The 13,885-nt window shown below is 40.9% G+C and overlaps 1 protein-coding gene across 4 annotated transcripts in view; it reads left to right on the top strand.

The window, feature by feature from the left end:
- kiaa1522 (KIAA1522 ortholog) overlaps positions 1-13,885 on the top strand; it is a 39,929-nt gene that overhangs the window by 12,647 nt on the left and 13,397 nt on the right. The window lies entirely within an intron of this gene.

Raw genomic sequence — 13,885 nt, 5'->3', positions numbered from 1 at the left:
TTCTCTGTGTCTGTATTTTTCTTTTAAAGTTAAGAACAAAGTAGATCTGAGGTTGTTAGGTTACAAATGCACACGTGGTTTTATTTTGACTAAGCCTGGGTCTCCTTCATAGACTGTATATAAAAGATGGACACAGCCACTGTGACATCACTGACTGGTGTCTGGCTCCACAATTTAGTCACCAATATGTTTATTTATTTATTTTTTCAGACTGTAAACATGTTTTTTTTAGTGCTGTTTAACATGGGTGTCTATGGGGGATGGAGTTGCTTTTGGAGCCTGTCTTTTTCATTATGGGGAGATTAAATTGTCAATGCTGACCTTGTAAGATCAGAAACAAAAAAAACACTTTATGAAGGCAGCTGGCTCACAGTCTTGTAGACATCCCACTCTCAACAAACCAAAGTGTCTTCATGCTTGTTGCTTTTAAAAATTTGAACAAACTGTGTGGTTTACTGCTCGCATACACGTCTGCGCTCAGGGTGGTCAGTGTCCTTGCGAGCGTGCGTGGTGATCGTCTTCTGTTCTCCTGTTCTCATTCATGGGGGGTTTATTCAGAAAGACTGTGAATGCATTCCTACATTCCTGCTGATTTACTTATGCATGAGCACTCATCCGGCACACAAACCCACAATTTTCAAGAGCAAGTCAAAATGAGGCTTCTGGGGTGATTGTAGCTGCCCTTTGCAACACAAAGAGGCAAAATAAAACAGCTTAGAGAGAGAGAAAGGGAATCAAGTATTGTATCACATACTGTTGAGCTCTGTGTTGTAGTTGTAAAAGGGAAACACACAGAAGATGAACTTGGTTAACTATTTTTCCGTCTCTGTGGTTCTGGGTACGTTCCAAACCAGAGCCCTGCCTCGCTTTCATCTAACACCTGAGAGCTTTATATCTGGGATTTTGGCACCCGACAGAGTGAGAAACGACTGGATGTCACACCTACACCACCTCACTTGTTCTGTATTTTTGATCAAGGTCATCAACTGGAATGTGTGATGGTTCCCAAGGCTAGTCAAACTCTGTTAAACATCTCAGACTACATAATGTGGGAAAAAGCATTTGCCCCTATCCTGAGTTCTTAGATTTTTGCTTATTTTTCACACTTACATGTTTCAGATTGTCAAAAAATCTAATATTAGATAAATTAAATAATCCAAATAAATACAAAATGTAATTTGTAAATGATGAGTTCATTTATTAAAGGAAAAAAAGCTATCCAAATCTGCCTGGGCCTGTGGGACAGTAATTGCCTCATACTGTTAAATTAACTGTGAATAGCAACACCCAATCAGGAAGGGGGCAAATGCTTTGTCATGGCACAAGATAAATATATATGCACTGTTCTGCACAGCCCTCAACCCCTTGAGCCAGCTCATTACTAAAACTGGATATAGATTCACGAGTCGAGTGACCATCAGCCACCTCCTGTATATGGATGACATCAAGCTGTACACCAGGAACATACAAGGCATCGATTCACTGATCCACCTCACCGGGATCTGCAGCAAGGACATAAGGATGTCACTGAGGCTGGAAAGGTGTGGCTGAATGGTTGCAAAGGGAGGGAAGGTGATCCAGACTGAAGGGGCGGAGTTACCAGAAGGCAGAATAGCAGACTTACAGGACAGCTCCAAGTACTAGCAAGCTGAAGGGTGGTAATAAGATTTGAGTTATCAATACAAATGCCATACTGGTCATCAGATTACTCTGCTGGAATGATAAGCTGGCCACAGGAGGACATAGATGTCACTGATGTCAGGACACCAAAACTCCTCAAAAGCACCTACAAGAGGGCCTCAGGCAGCTGAAGACAGATGGTGATGAGGAACAGGAAGAGTAACGTCATGAAAGAACAAGCCCTTTGTACTATCAACAGATAAAGTTGCTTCAAGAAAGCACCAGATCCACAGGGACAGGATCTATAACATCCGAGAGGTTACAGGTACAGACTTTGTAAAGCTTTCCTGGAGACAGTCCAACAAATAGTAGCAGGATGTAAGATCCATGTTGGGACAGCATATATTGAAGAATAGAGTACCCGAGGCTGGAACAGCTGGAGCACAGGTGCAAAGTAGAGTCCAAAGTGGTCCCAGTGGTAGCAGGAGTGTTAGTGGCTGTAAACTGGCACCAGCAGATTCCAGGACGCCATCCTGAAGAGTGCAGTCCTAGTTACAACTAAGATGCTGTTCAGAACCCACAGTCTCCAGGCCTCTGGTAGAGGAACTGAACATGAGGGACAAACACACACAACACTGCCCAGGAGTGTGAAACTGAGGATGTAGCCACCACTGCATCGTATACTGGTTAGTAAAATCTCAAGGTGAAGTCTTGACCTGAGAATGGGAGGTATACTGCAAAGTCACAGGGTAGTGACTAGTCAATCATGCACCCTAAGTCATACCTTGCTCTACCTGACTTGTTGGTTTTAACAGGAATTATAATTTACAAAATAAATGTAGTGTTCTTTCCACTGGATTTCTTTTTGCAACCAGAGGACCAAAATACACCATGTTGGTTTGAGGCACTTTAGCTTTGGTTTCTTTTTTCACTCCCATCATTTAAATACAGTCTTTGTTATTAAGTAATTCAATTATTTTTTTCTTGGCATTATCAACCCTGACAGAACATATTACAAGACAGCCGTTGTAGCAGATTTATGGCACATCCACTGTACATCCACTGATGTCAACTGTAGGGCAGTGGCTACAGTGGATTAGGTTAAATTATACACACACACAAACACACACACTGACTGCTGATGGGCTTGCAGATGTTTCATATTACTTTCTAATAACTGTCCACTGTGCTGGGAGAACCTCACAGCTGGCTTTTATCACAGGGAAGTCTGAGTTCATCCTCACTAGGATGAGGTGTCAAATAACACATGGAACAAACTGGTATTACTGTAAATTTCAGATATCAGTACATATCCTTGAACCACACCACTCCTCTGAATCTTAGTTCTACTTTCACTCCTCTCTGTTTGGTTATCTTCTTAACCTTGGACTCTTGGCAAGTTATTTATCTTAGCATTCAAAAGGACAGATATTTACCCTGGACTGAGCAAAACGGGAAAAGAACATGGTGTTGTGGATGATAAAGGACAGAGAAGTGAAAGAACGCGGATGACAAAATTAGGGTGGGAGAATAGAAAGAAGGTTATGCTGGTAGAGGATATAATTGGGACAGAAGAAGAGAGGAACACATTGTATAAATTCGTGACTAAGGCTGCCAGTACATTTCCCTCCCATTCTTATTACAACTGTCTTGTGCGGGTTGTGATATTCCATATTCCATTATCCAGCCGGGTAAGGCTTGCCTAAGCCTTTTGATTTCTGTAAGCGGGGCTAAGACGCTTTCTTCCTGGTCCTCCTTTGAAGATCTCATTTACTGTGCGCCACTGTCAAAGTCATGGACTCCCTGCAGGGGAGCTTAGCAACACACAGTTGGATAAAGACTAGATGACTCTTCATCTCCGCTATCTATCCCTCCTCTATCCTTCGCCCCATCTGATCCTTCAGCACTGATCGGTTACATTGCGCTGATGCTTCTGTGTGCATCTCCTCTGCTTTACATGCAGCTAAGTTACACACATCAGGTTATATTTATAGTTCACATCTATTCGCTTCCTTTCGGTTTCTTTCCTGCTCTCTCAGAAGCTACGTTTCCCACCTTATGAGACAAAACAACAGGGAGAAACAAGCTGATATTGCCATTCTTAAATCTCTTTCCTCTCCACCTACAACTTTGTGTCTGCACGTCAGTACAGTTTGCAGAGACAGACAAGCCCCCGTGTGTCATCGCTGTTCTCCTCCTTCCTGTGAGGACCGAGGATTTTCTCACAGGTATTACCTCCTTGTAGTGTCTGCCCATTTTAGCAGCGCAGCTTCCCACCTGTAACATCATGTTTTAACTTGTTGCACAAAGTGTCACAAAAGTGATGAAAGCGGATCATTACCTCCTTCCTTTAGCCCGTCCTCCCATGCTCTATAACGGCAGAAACGTTTGTTTTCTCGCCCTGGAGGAAGGGACAGTTTCGGCAACATACAATTGTGGCAAGTCTGACATTTCCAGCCCTAGATGCCATTTCCAGAATAGTTTGAAGCAGGCATGCTAACTGATATAGAACCAGTTTGCAAATGCTTTGCATGCAAAAAGAGAGAGGAAGTGCAGTTGGTTTTGATTTGTATCACTGTTTGGTTAAGTTTTTGCAGTAAAACTGTTTGGCTGGAGTTGAAAGACACTATTTATACCAGTGTTCTCTGTAAAGGGAGACAAGCACACATTTTCTATGCACTCGCTCATTCTCCGGGCTGCTAGCTCTCTGTAAAATACAGCTGTAGGTCCTGACAATACCCTACACAAATAATGACCACTGCAGTTAGTTTTAGGGGAAGATCATCTCGAAATCTTACATGAAGTCGAGGCACATTCAAGTCATTGCTAACTGATTGATGATCTTCCTGATATTAGTATCAACACTGGCTAGAGCTGATGTATATCACAGTTGAAAATCCTGTCTTGTGGTGACATGTCACACTCTCTCTGAAGCAGCGAGTTGAATAACGAGGGTAACATCAGAGCTTGTAGCAGAGAAGAAAAATCACAAGATGTTGAAGAAAAACTAAACACAATTTTTGCACATTGCATTAATAACGTTTCACGTGTCCTTAGATACAGTCCTAATTCATGAGATTCATAACTACTACTTCCAGTAAAGGATGGCACATTACTGATGCAATAACACTCACTGCCAGAAGGGGGACACAAAATTGGCTCTTAAATGCCGTCATTTCAGCCGTGCTAGCATTGCTCTACTTAAGGAGCCCCGGCAGTAACAACCCCACAGAGAGTTTTCACACGGCTCTGCAGTTCTTCGCTGCTTAGGGCCCGTTTTAGTTTTCTCATAATTGTCTAACCTGCAAAAGTGAGTTGAAATAACACAGTTTCCTGAGGCAGCGTCTGACTGTTTGTTGTTGTTGGGTGTTTTTTTTTTTTCAAAAACTTGCTCAGCACCGGCGTCGTGTTTCACGCGGCCCAAAAACACAACATCGAACAAATGCTTATGCTTCACTGTATCTACACCGAGTGTGCCAAATGGCAATTATTCCAACAACGAGTGGTGATTAATGTAATGTATTAATGAGTAATTAATGTTGTTTTCATTTGGAGAAAGGGCAATGCTTTCAATGTGTTATGAGGAAAAGCAGTGTTGACATTGTTGGTTAGAGCTGCATCTCTGGATTTTTTCGTATATTCTGAGTAACAATCCATCGGGTTGCTAAAAATCTTGTAGCTTCAGTGCAGCTGAGTGATCCCTCTGTCTCCAGTGCAGAAAGAGTTCATGCATTAAAACATAAATTCAGTCAAAGCGTCTTCATCTGCACAGTCAAATGCAACCCAGTGTGTTTGTGCGAGAGACATCGTAACTCAGAGGTCCGTGTTTCTGCTTCAGACGTGATTGTAGAATTGATGGTTTAATGATCACCTTTTTAAATTAAGAACAAACTCACCTTTAATGCTTTCATTAAGCCTCGCTTTCTGACATCACTGTGTCCGATCTTTAATTCAAAGCTTGCGACAGTTTCATTAAAGCCGGTCCTGCCGAGCCAGTAGATGAATTTTCAACTTCACCACAGTGGCTTTAATTCAAGTTAATCATCCGTGAAAGGGGCTCTTTCATATAGATTTGTCCTCTTATGTAGATAAAATAAATCTGGTTTGTAAGCTGCTACAATTGCTGCTGATGGATGTTCTGTCCAGAGTTAGAGGACTAACATAGAAACTTGGAGTTATTTTGCAAAAGCATCAAGAAAATTTCACCAGCAGCTCAAACAAACTTCAATTTCTTCTCCTTAACCAATTTAGTGTGGGCAAGCATTGATAATATAAATGTTGCTGATGTTGGACAAATGTGAGACAGCATGTGAAAACTACTACATTGATATGCAAAAAGTCAGATGTCATTCATCTGTTTCTGTGTATTTTCTATGAATTTTGAACTTGAAGATGTCAAACTGTGTCCAGTCTTTGATTTATTGTGGTTTGCCTATGATGCAAATAGATAAACATTCATTTGTAGCAACAAGGAAAAATGATTAAGCCTTTGATAAAAACATAACAAGGTTTACAAGAACTGGTTATCACACGGCATCATCAAAAGTTGCCAGTCTCAATAAGAGCGAGTACATTGGCTAATTTGTGGTGTGTGTGTGGCTGCAGTGAGTGTGTCGGTTTCCCCCTGATAACTGAGAGTTTTACTGAATGAGGATTTTGAACAGAAGTGAGCTGTTTGTTTTTAATTTATCCATCAGAAATTGCCAGTAAACTACAATTTTTCAGGCATGGTTTTGAGAGATATTTGCAAACAGTGAAAAACACTGGAAATTTTAGAAAGGACAGTTGTTTGTGATTGTGTCATTTCTTGGCTGTTTATTGTGGAGAGTTGGGATCCTGCATCTGCATGCATCTCTTTTCCCGTGCTGTGCCACATATACAGAATGTCAGGATAAACAATTTACTGTTTTTACCCCTCGGCTGTAAATGGACGTGTTGGCGGACGGGTGAGCGGTGAGGTCTCTCAAGTTTGTGAATGAAAATAACTTGAGAATGAGGATAACTTCAGAACAACGTAGGATTTTGAAATTCATACCACAGAAGCATCTACAAAAAATCTCAGACAACTTCAAATCTGAGTGACCTTGAAGTCAAAGTCAAGGTCAGAGGTCAAGTTTTCTGAAGATCTTTGAATGTGATAACTTGTGAAGGATTTTCAAATTTACACCATAAACTTGCACCTACTAGCAGGCTGATGGGAAGCACTGGCAGCTGCCAGCAGGGCCGCCACCAAGGGGGGACCGGCAGGAGGCACTTGCCCCCCCCCCCCCGACAATATCCCTATGTTGATCATTTTAATAAACGTGAGCACAAGAGAGAGGAAGATACCTTACAGTGAGCTGAAGCACTGGCTTATTCTTTATTGTTATTTATTAGCCTCCTTCACTTTGCAAATTTGTCCACTTAAACAAGATGTGTGAGGCATCATTCTTTACTTCCAACACTTGGTAAAATAAAAAAGAATTATTTGCGGTTGTAACTAAAATGCGAGCATTTTTGTGAGCACCATCGCTTCATGCTCAGCTCTCGGGGTTCAGTAAAGCTGCCTTATTGCAAGTTCATGGCGGCAGGATGGATGTTCACAATTAAATTTATTTCATTCACAACCAATCCAGTCTTCATGTTTTTGATCAAATTTTCCCCCGTCTGGTCGCCCAATTAAAAAATAAATAAATCCTAGAAATGCCCCGGGCCAGGAGACCTTGGATTCACGCAGGCACAGGCGTTATACACCAAAGCAGAAGGCGGCGAGCCGGTGCCAACTTCAGCCTCTTTTTCTACTCCAACATTTGGCAGCAGGTTTACTCAAACGCCTTTTCACACACATTTAAAAGTGTTTTCAGGCAGATTCAGTCCGAGCGGTTCTGACTTGTTTACGAAAGGGAGGCTTAGCTCATCGGCCGTGCATAATGGGATTTCGCAGAGGAAGAGTGATGAGCAAGAGAGAGTGTTTCTAAGACTTTAATGAAGGCTCACAGCTAGCAGAATGAGCTGTTGTTCTCAGTGGCTAGAAGTCACTCGCAGAAGTTAGTAGACACATGCTAGACTCATTCTCTGCATGTCTTTCTCTCACACACACTCTAAGCTTTCACTGCTGGTACATTTACGTGCGTGTTTATCACATGTGTGTTGTAGTGTACACTGAAAACAGACTGCGTCTGTTCAAGCCTAATGCGAACGGTGTGATTCAGATGACGTGCACTTAAATGAAGACGTCCGCCCTCTTGTTGCACCTCGCAGCCCTCTGTGCAGGATGTCAGCTTATTTATTTATTTTTTGCTCCATTTAAACTCTGCTTTTCACATTTGATGGTGGCAATACACACAAGTTTATATAAAGTATACCACAATGCCTTGGCATATTCCACAAGTGGACTTGAAACACGGCTATGACACTTTCCACAGCTTTGACAGCCTCTCTCACAGCAGCTACTGGCTAACTCTCATGCATTTATCCATCATAACAGACTGATGATCCATGTAGAGGAGAAAAACAAGGGGTGATTGTTGTGAAGAAAAAGAACTCCTTTAACTTCTCGAGGAAAATAAGTGCCTAAAATGATAGAAATGGCATTTTGGTTAAATAGGAAAAAAAGAAAAGAAGTGCAGACATAGTTTTTGTCAACCGATGAGTCAAGCCAGAGTTTGACATTTACATTTTGTGGCATTGCTGTCATTGAGAAAAAAGGTCGAAGAGGTTGGGAGTTTGAACAGCTGCTAAACGTCAAGCAGTTTGCTCTTTATCTCGGCTGAAGTTTTATTGTGAAATTTCAGGCTGGATCCTTATCTGAGACAGCGGTCACGTTATCCTGTGAGCTTTCCTTTTGCAAGCGAATTTTAGGAACGTTCCGAGGAAAAAGATAAGCATGAACATGAAGCACGGGCTGTGACAAAAATCAGTTTTCTTTGTAAAGCTTATGAATTCAGATAAAGTAAAAAGAAAAGAATTATGCATTAGAAACCTGCGTATCTGTGGCCATACCATCGTGCAGGAAGATGGTGGACTGCCCCCTAAAGGTGGATAGCGGGTTAAGTTTACCACTCAAATGGATTTCTGGTGTCTTAGGGCAAAGCCTGCAGATTTGGACCTTTGTGCACTTGGTTTTACTTTTTTGTTTTGTATTTTTGCTGATCTATTTCATTTGCAATCACATTTTACTGTACTTTGCTGCATTTGGGTAGGTTTAGGCATTAACAATTGCTTGGTTAGTGTCAGGAAAAGGTCATGCTTTGGGTTAAAATGCACCCATTCACAACAGTAAACCCTCACACTGAAAAATGATGATCCAGTCGTGCTCAGAGATGAGTCCTGACTCCTCACCATTACAGGTGTATGGGCTCAAACAATCTGCCTCACCTGTTTCCGTTTTCATATCCAGCTGTTTCTTTCAGGTACATTAGAAGTAAAAACTGGGTTTCACAACACACAAAACTCTCGCTTTATGTTTAGATCAACATGAACTGAATGTTGATCCAAACAAAAATGTGAGATGCCACTTCCAACAGCTGAAGAATTTTCCAAGGTTTTAGCTTCTGCGCAGTTGTGGTTTTGTCGGTCCATTGGCATCCACCTCTGTGACTGCACACTGGGCATTATTTTTGCAGTATGCTTTACACTTGCACCCTTTTGTCTTCTCCCATGGCAGATTTCTCTGGAGGCCCGCGTTGCTCTGCAGGAGTCCGGGGTACCCCTGCACTCCCTCCCACACACCGGTTGGAACGAGATAGATTTATTATCTTGTTTGGAGTTTGTAGATGAATGTGGCAAATAGCGGGTCAACTGTGACTCTACTGTGAGACATCCATATGTGTTTACAGAACTTTCAGTCTGACTCACAAAGAGCTTTTAAATGGAAGCGACAGGCAGCACAAACAGCTCACGACTCCTTCAAGAAATATATGCACAATCCCCTTATCTGGTTAAGAGAGACAGAGAAGAGACAGAGGGGGGAAAGAGGGATAATTACAAAAAGAGTGACGCTTTCTATTTTTAAGCACAGCAGCTGGTGAGGCTGCTAAGTTTGGCTCTGTGTTTGTGTACCCCACAGAGGGTCCTGAGTCCAATCACCTCGGCTGAGGTTTACACCTGCTTCAGGTCGGGATTAGGAAGTACAACAAATACAGGATTTATCTCCGGTAAATAGGCACTGGTGGGTTAAGATGACACATGAGCTAACAAGGCATCGTGTTAATTTAATTGTGCTTAAGCTAAGTGCAGAGAGGGTCTGAATGAACCCATTTTACATTTCAGAACCTGTATTAGTATTTGTTTGAGATCTCACCTTTATTACATGTTTTTTTGTGTATTGTTGGCTCCTGAGTCCTAATTTGTTAAGTGATCAGTGCTGGGAAAACACCTGGAAATATTCAATTACTGGCACTCACTAAACCTTCACTACAATATTTCAACTATGAGTGAAATTGTGTTTTGTACATAAAACCTATTTACCAACTAAAATCTTGACGTGCACTGGCTGAACAGTAGCACACTATGGACTTTGTATTTTGAAGCACCAGCATTAGAGTCTTTCCAGCAATGATCACTGGTTGTAGTTCAAGTTATCCGTATTTGATTAAGTTTGGTTAAGTGTAAAGTTACCAGCTAATCCCATCGAGACTGGTTAGCAACCTCCAACCATAAACTGCCATAAGATCAACACAGACATAGATACCTACCAATTAGCACTAACTTACAGACTAATAAATCACTAGAATTTCACGTACAAAAACCAAAATCCAAACTTCTATGGCAGGCAGAACCACACAACAAGCCATTATCTATCAGATAATTCCTTTAAAAATGCTCGAATAGGTACCAACATCACCAAAATAATGATAGCTAGCAAACCTAGCTGATAGCTAGCAAACCTAGCTATCAGTAAGTGCTGCCTGTGTTGGTACACATGCTAGCTTTTAGCGTTAGCAAAATCCAAATGTTACAGAAAAAAAATCACCCACCTCTTCTTCATAGAGAGTTAAATCATTGTTGTACCTGGTTGTAAAAATGCTTTTCTGTAAGGTAGTCGTTAAACTACCTATCTCATATCTCTGAGTCACCAGTGATGCTGACAGATTGGGAGTTTTTGCCTGCCTGGCATAAAAACTGGCCTCATTATTGATGTTTGTGCTTAACCAAATAATCTGTAGTTAAGTGATCTAGAAACTGTCATACTTTTTCAATGACACAATTTTGATCACAATTCTTCAGATCCTTGCTTCAGGGTTTCTTTTGCCCTCCTCATCCTCCTCACCACATCTATTCAACCCACTGTCTTCCTATCATGTTCCCTCTTCAGCTCACCACCTCTGTTTCCCACCCAAAGGAAATCAGAAATGCAGGTGATTCATGGATAGCGACATTTACCGTACACGGTGATTTATGTCCTCTCCGTATCCTCCTGCCCTCTTCCCATTTCCTCCGCCCCTCTCCACCCTCTTTTAGTCCTATTTTCTTTCTTCTGCTGTCATCTTCACACCATCTCCATGATTTTTTTAGTACAGGTTTTCATTTTTGTCTGTTTGCATTTTTTTTCGTACTCTCTGAATGTCAAAGGTAATCAGATAAAGAAAGTAATAAATGAGCACAATACTACAATGCAATGTTTCCAGACACATTATCACAACATACATGAAATATTCCAATAGATATGTGTGTGAGGGCTGTCGGGCTAGCCTTCATCTTTCCTTCGCCCTGGTAAATACTGCACAACTAAGAACTGAGGGAAGCTCATAACTCAAGTCCACCACAACAACCACTGAATACAAATCAGGAGTGTAGCGCACAGCTTGAATAATGACACCTGTGTGTGTGTGCTCCTGTGTTGGGGTGATTGGAGGTTTATTGCTGGTCACACTTTAACCCTCTCTTCCTGTACTGTGGCAGCTTCATTTGCCGTGTGTACAGGGATGGAAAGATCAACCTTGGAAGACTCAATCGACTGCAAACCTTACACTTTCTATCTGCTGATAATCACTAAACGCTGAATCATAAGACAAGGCAGGTGTCATCTAAAGTCTTGATTGTGTTACTCTGTGGTATAGACTTCAGTTTTTGTCCACAGACTATTTATTGAAAAAGTACAGATCCACGTGTTTGCAGTGGCTGGATGCTGGGCTCTATGTAGTTTAAGTCACACACCACTGTGCTGCTGTAAATATTTACTACTTCAGCAAACGTATATTAATCTGACTGAAAATAGACTCCAACGAAAGCGCTGTTTACTCCAGCTTGATTATCTCTGCTACAATCTACTGCTGAAAAATGAATGTTTTGTATCTGTAACTCAAAGGGAGCCTATCATGATCATTTTGAGCCTCGTGTTCTTGTTGTTGTTCTCTGCTAGCGTAGCTTTGTATCATTCGTAGTGCAGAGTCATCATTATTTATCCTGGACTGGACTTGGAGCTCCTTAGTTCATCCACTGTCTAAAACAATCCATTTTTAACTCCATTGCTCCGCCCTTTGAGCTAGCTGTCTTCTAACTGGTTACTTTTTGTTAAACAGAAAGTGGGTGGGGCTTCTGTGCTGACATCATACAGAGCCATGAGTGCAAAAAACTGCCTGAAAGAAAGCATTTAGAGACTCAAATCTGATTTTTGGCTAAAAGCACTTACTTGGGTGTACATTGAGCCTGGTCCTGCAGGAGGTTTCTTCCTGTTAAAAAGGATTTTTTCCTTCCCACTGTCACCAAGTGCTTGCTCATAGGGGGTCCTCTGATTGCTGGGATTATTTTTCTAATATTGTAAAGTCTTAACGTTACAATGTAAAGTGCCTTGTAAAGCCACACACAACCAGTGGAAAACATTACTTCTACATGCCACTGTCACCTGTCCCCCCTCTTTTTTTCCTAATGAGCCCAGTGTTAATGTAGTGAACCATACACCCAGTAATAAACAAAAGCAGTTTTGAAACCCAGCCAGGCATGAAGTGGAAACCCTGTACCTCATTATGGTCCAGTGGCCCATGTGCTCACCTGATACGGATTTTGAGTTTGTGACAAAAGCAATACAGCTATCACTTTTTAGTCTCTCCCTTTTTCTCTATGTTGTTCTCTTCTCCTCATTTCTGCAGTGTGCAGCAAATGAGAGGGTGAGTCGAGGATGTGTGATGAACCACTATGAAGGTATAAAATTTTCCACCAAGTGTGTTTATTTCTGTGTGTGTTAGCATCCATGGTTGGGCTTGGTCAGCTCACTGGGAGTCATATTTTATATTCAGCTGCTTTTCTTTTGCCACTATCAATACAAAGTGGCCATGTGTATCTGCTGTAAACATCCTCATCGAATGACCTGCTTTTTTTGCAGTCTCATACTTGCAGTCCAAGCAGAATCAGAGCTGATATAGCACTCTCTAGTGGAGCAAGACGTTATATGGGTGTGTTACATGTTTACCAGAAACCATAAAACGCTTATGTCTGTGTGCTGCTCTGAGAGATAAGGTAGCTGTGTATAGTAACATTGTTATGCTTGCAGCTTGTAAAGTAGGTCAGTTTCGAATTTTTAATAATTTATTGTCTGTTTTGTTTGTTTTCATATTTGAAGTGATTTTTTTATTACAAACAGGCAACTTTGGATAAAGAGTGGGGTTAATTAATCTCATTAGTTTGGATTTAAAGATGTGCTACAGTTGTAATACACATGCATTTCATTTAATTGTGATTAGGGCTAATCTATCTGCTCAGATTATAGACTTTACACACAATATCTATGAAAATAGAGGCTCTAATGATAGTTTGGGAATTGAAGGAGTCAGTATTTATTATTTATTTTGTTCCTGACCTAAAACCCTGTGTAGTTTGAAAGCCTTGTGCACTTCTAGGATAAAAAAGAAAATAATATTGGCCAGGACTAGAACTAATAATTGTTTTCCTCTTAAATAATCAGTTGTTACATCACTAAACAAAGCTGCTAATGTAGCAGCTATCTGCCCAACTTAGCTTCCTTCCTTGATAATGTTATCAGTAGTTAAATATTATTTAAAGACATATTGTAATTCGGTGTTTCTGCCACTTTAGAGTTTGTGTTGAAATTGTTTGTTAATGTTAGTGGTCAGTACTGTTTCTAAGCTAGCTAGTGTTGCTTGCTAGTTAATGTTAGCTAGTGTTACTCACTAGCTAATGCTGCTCACTGATTAATATTATTTATTTCCAATTTAAATTAACAAATAACACATTTAATTAATTGTTTGAAAATGTATTTAAGACTTTTTCATGTTTTTTGTGTTAAATACATAAAAAAGCTGATTTAACTTTTTGGGATTTCCTTACC

Source organism: Oreochromis aureus, linkage group 22 (genome assembly GCF_013358895.1).
Source record: "Oreochromis aureus strain Israel breed Guangdong linkage group 22, ZZ_aureus, whole genome shotgun sequence".
NCBI lineage: Eukaryota > Metazoa > Chordata > Actinopteri > Cichliformes > Cichlidae > Oreochromis > Oreochromis aureus.
The sequence above is the reverse complement of the archived record's forward strand: the minus strand, read 5'-3'. Positions and strand labels throughout refer to the sequence as shown.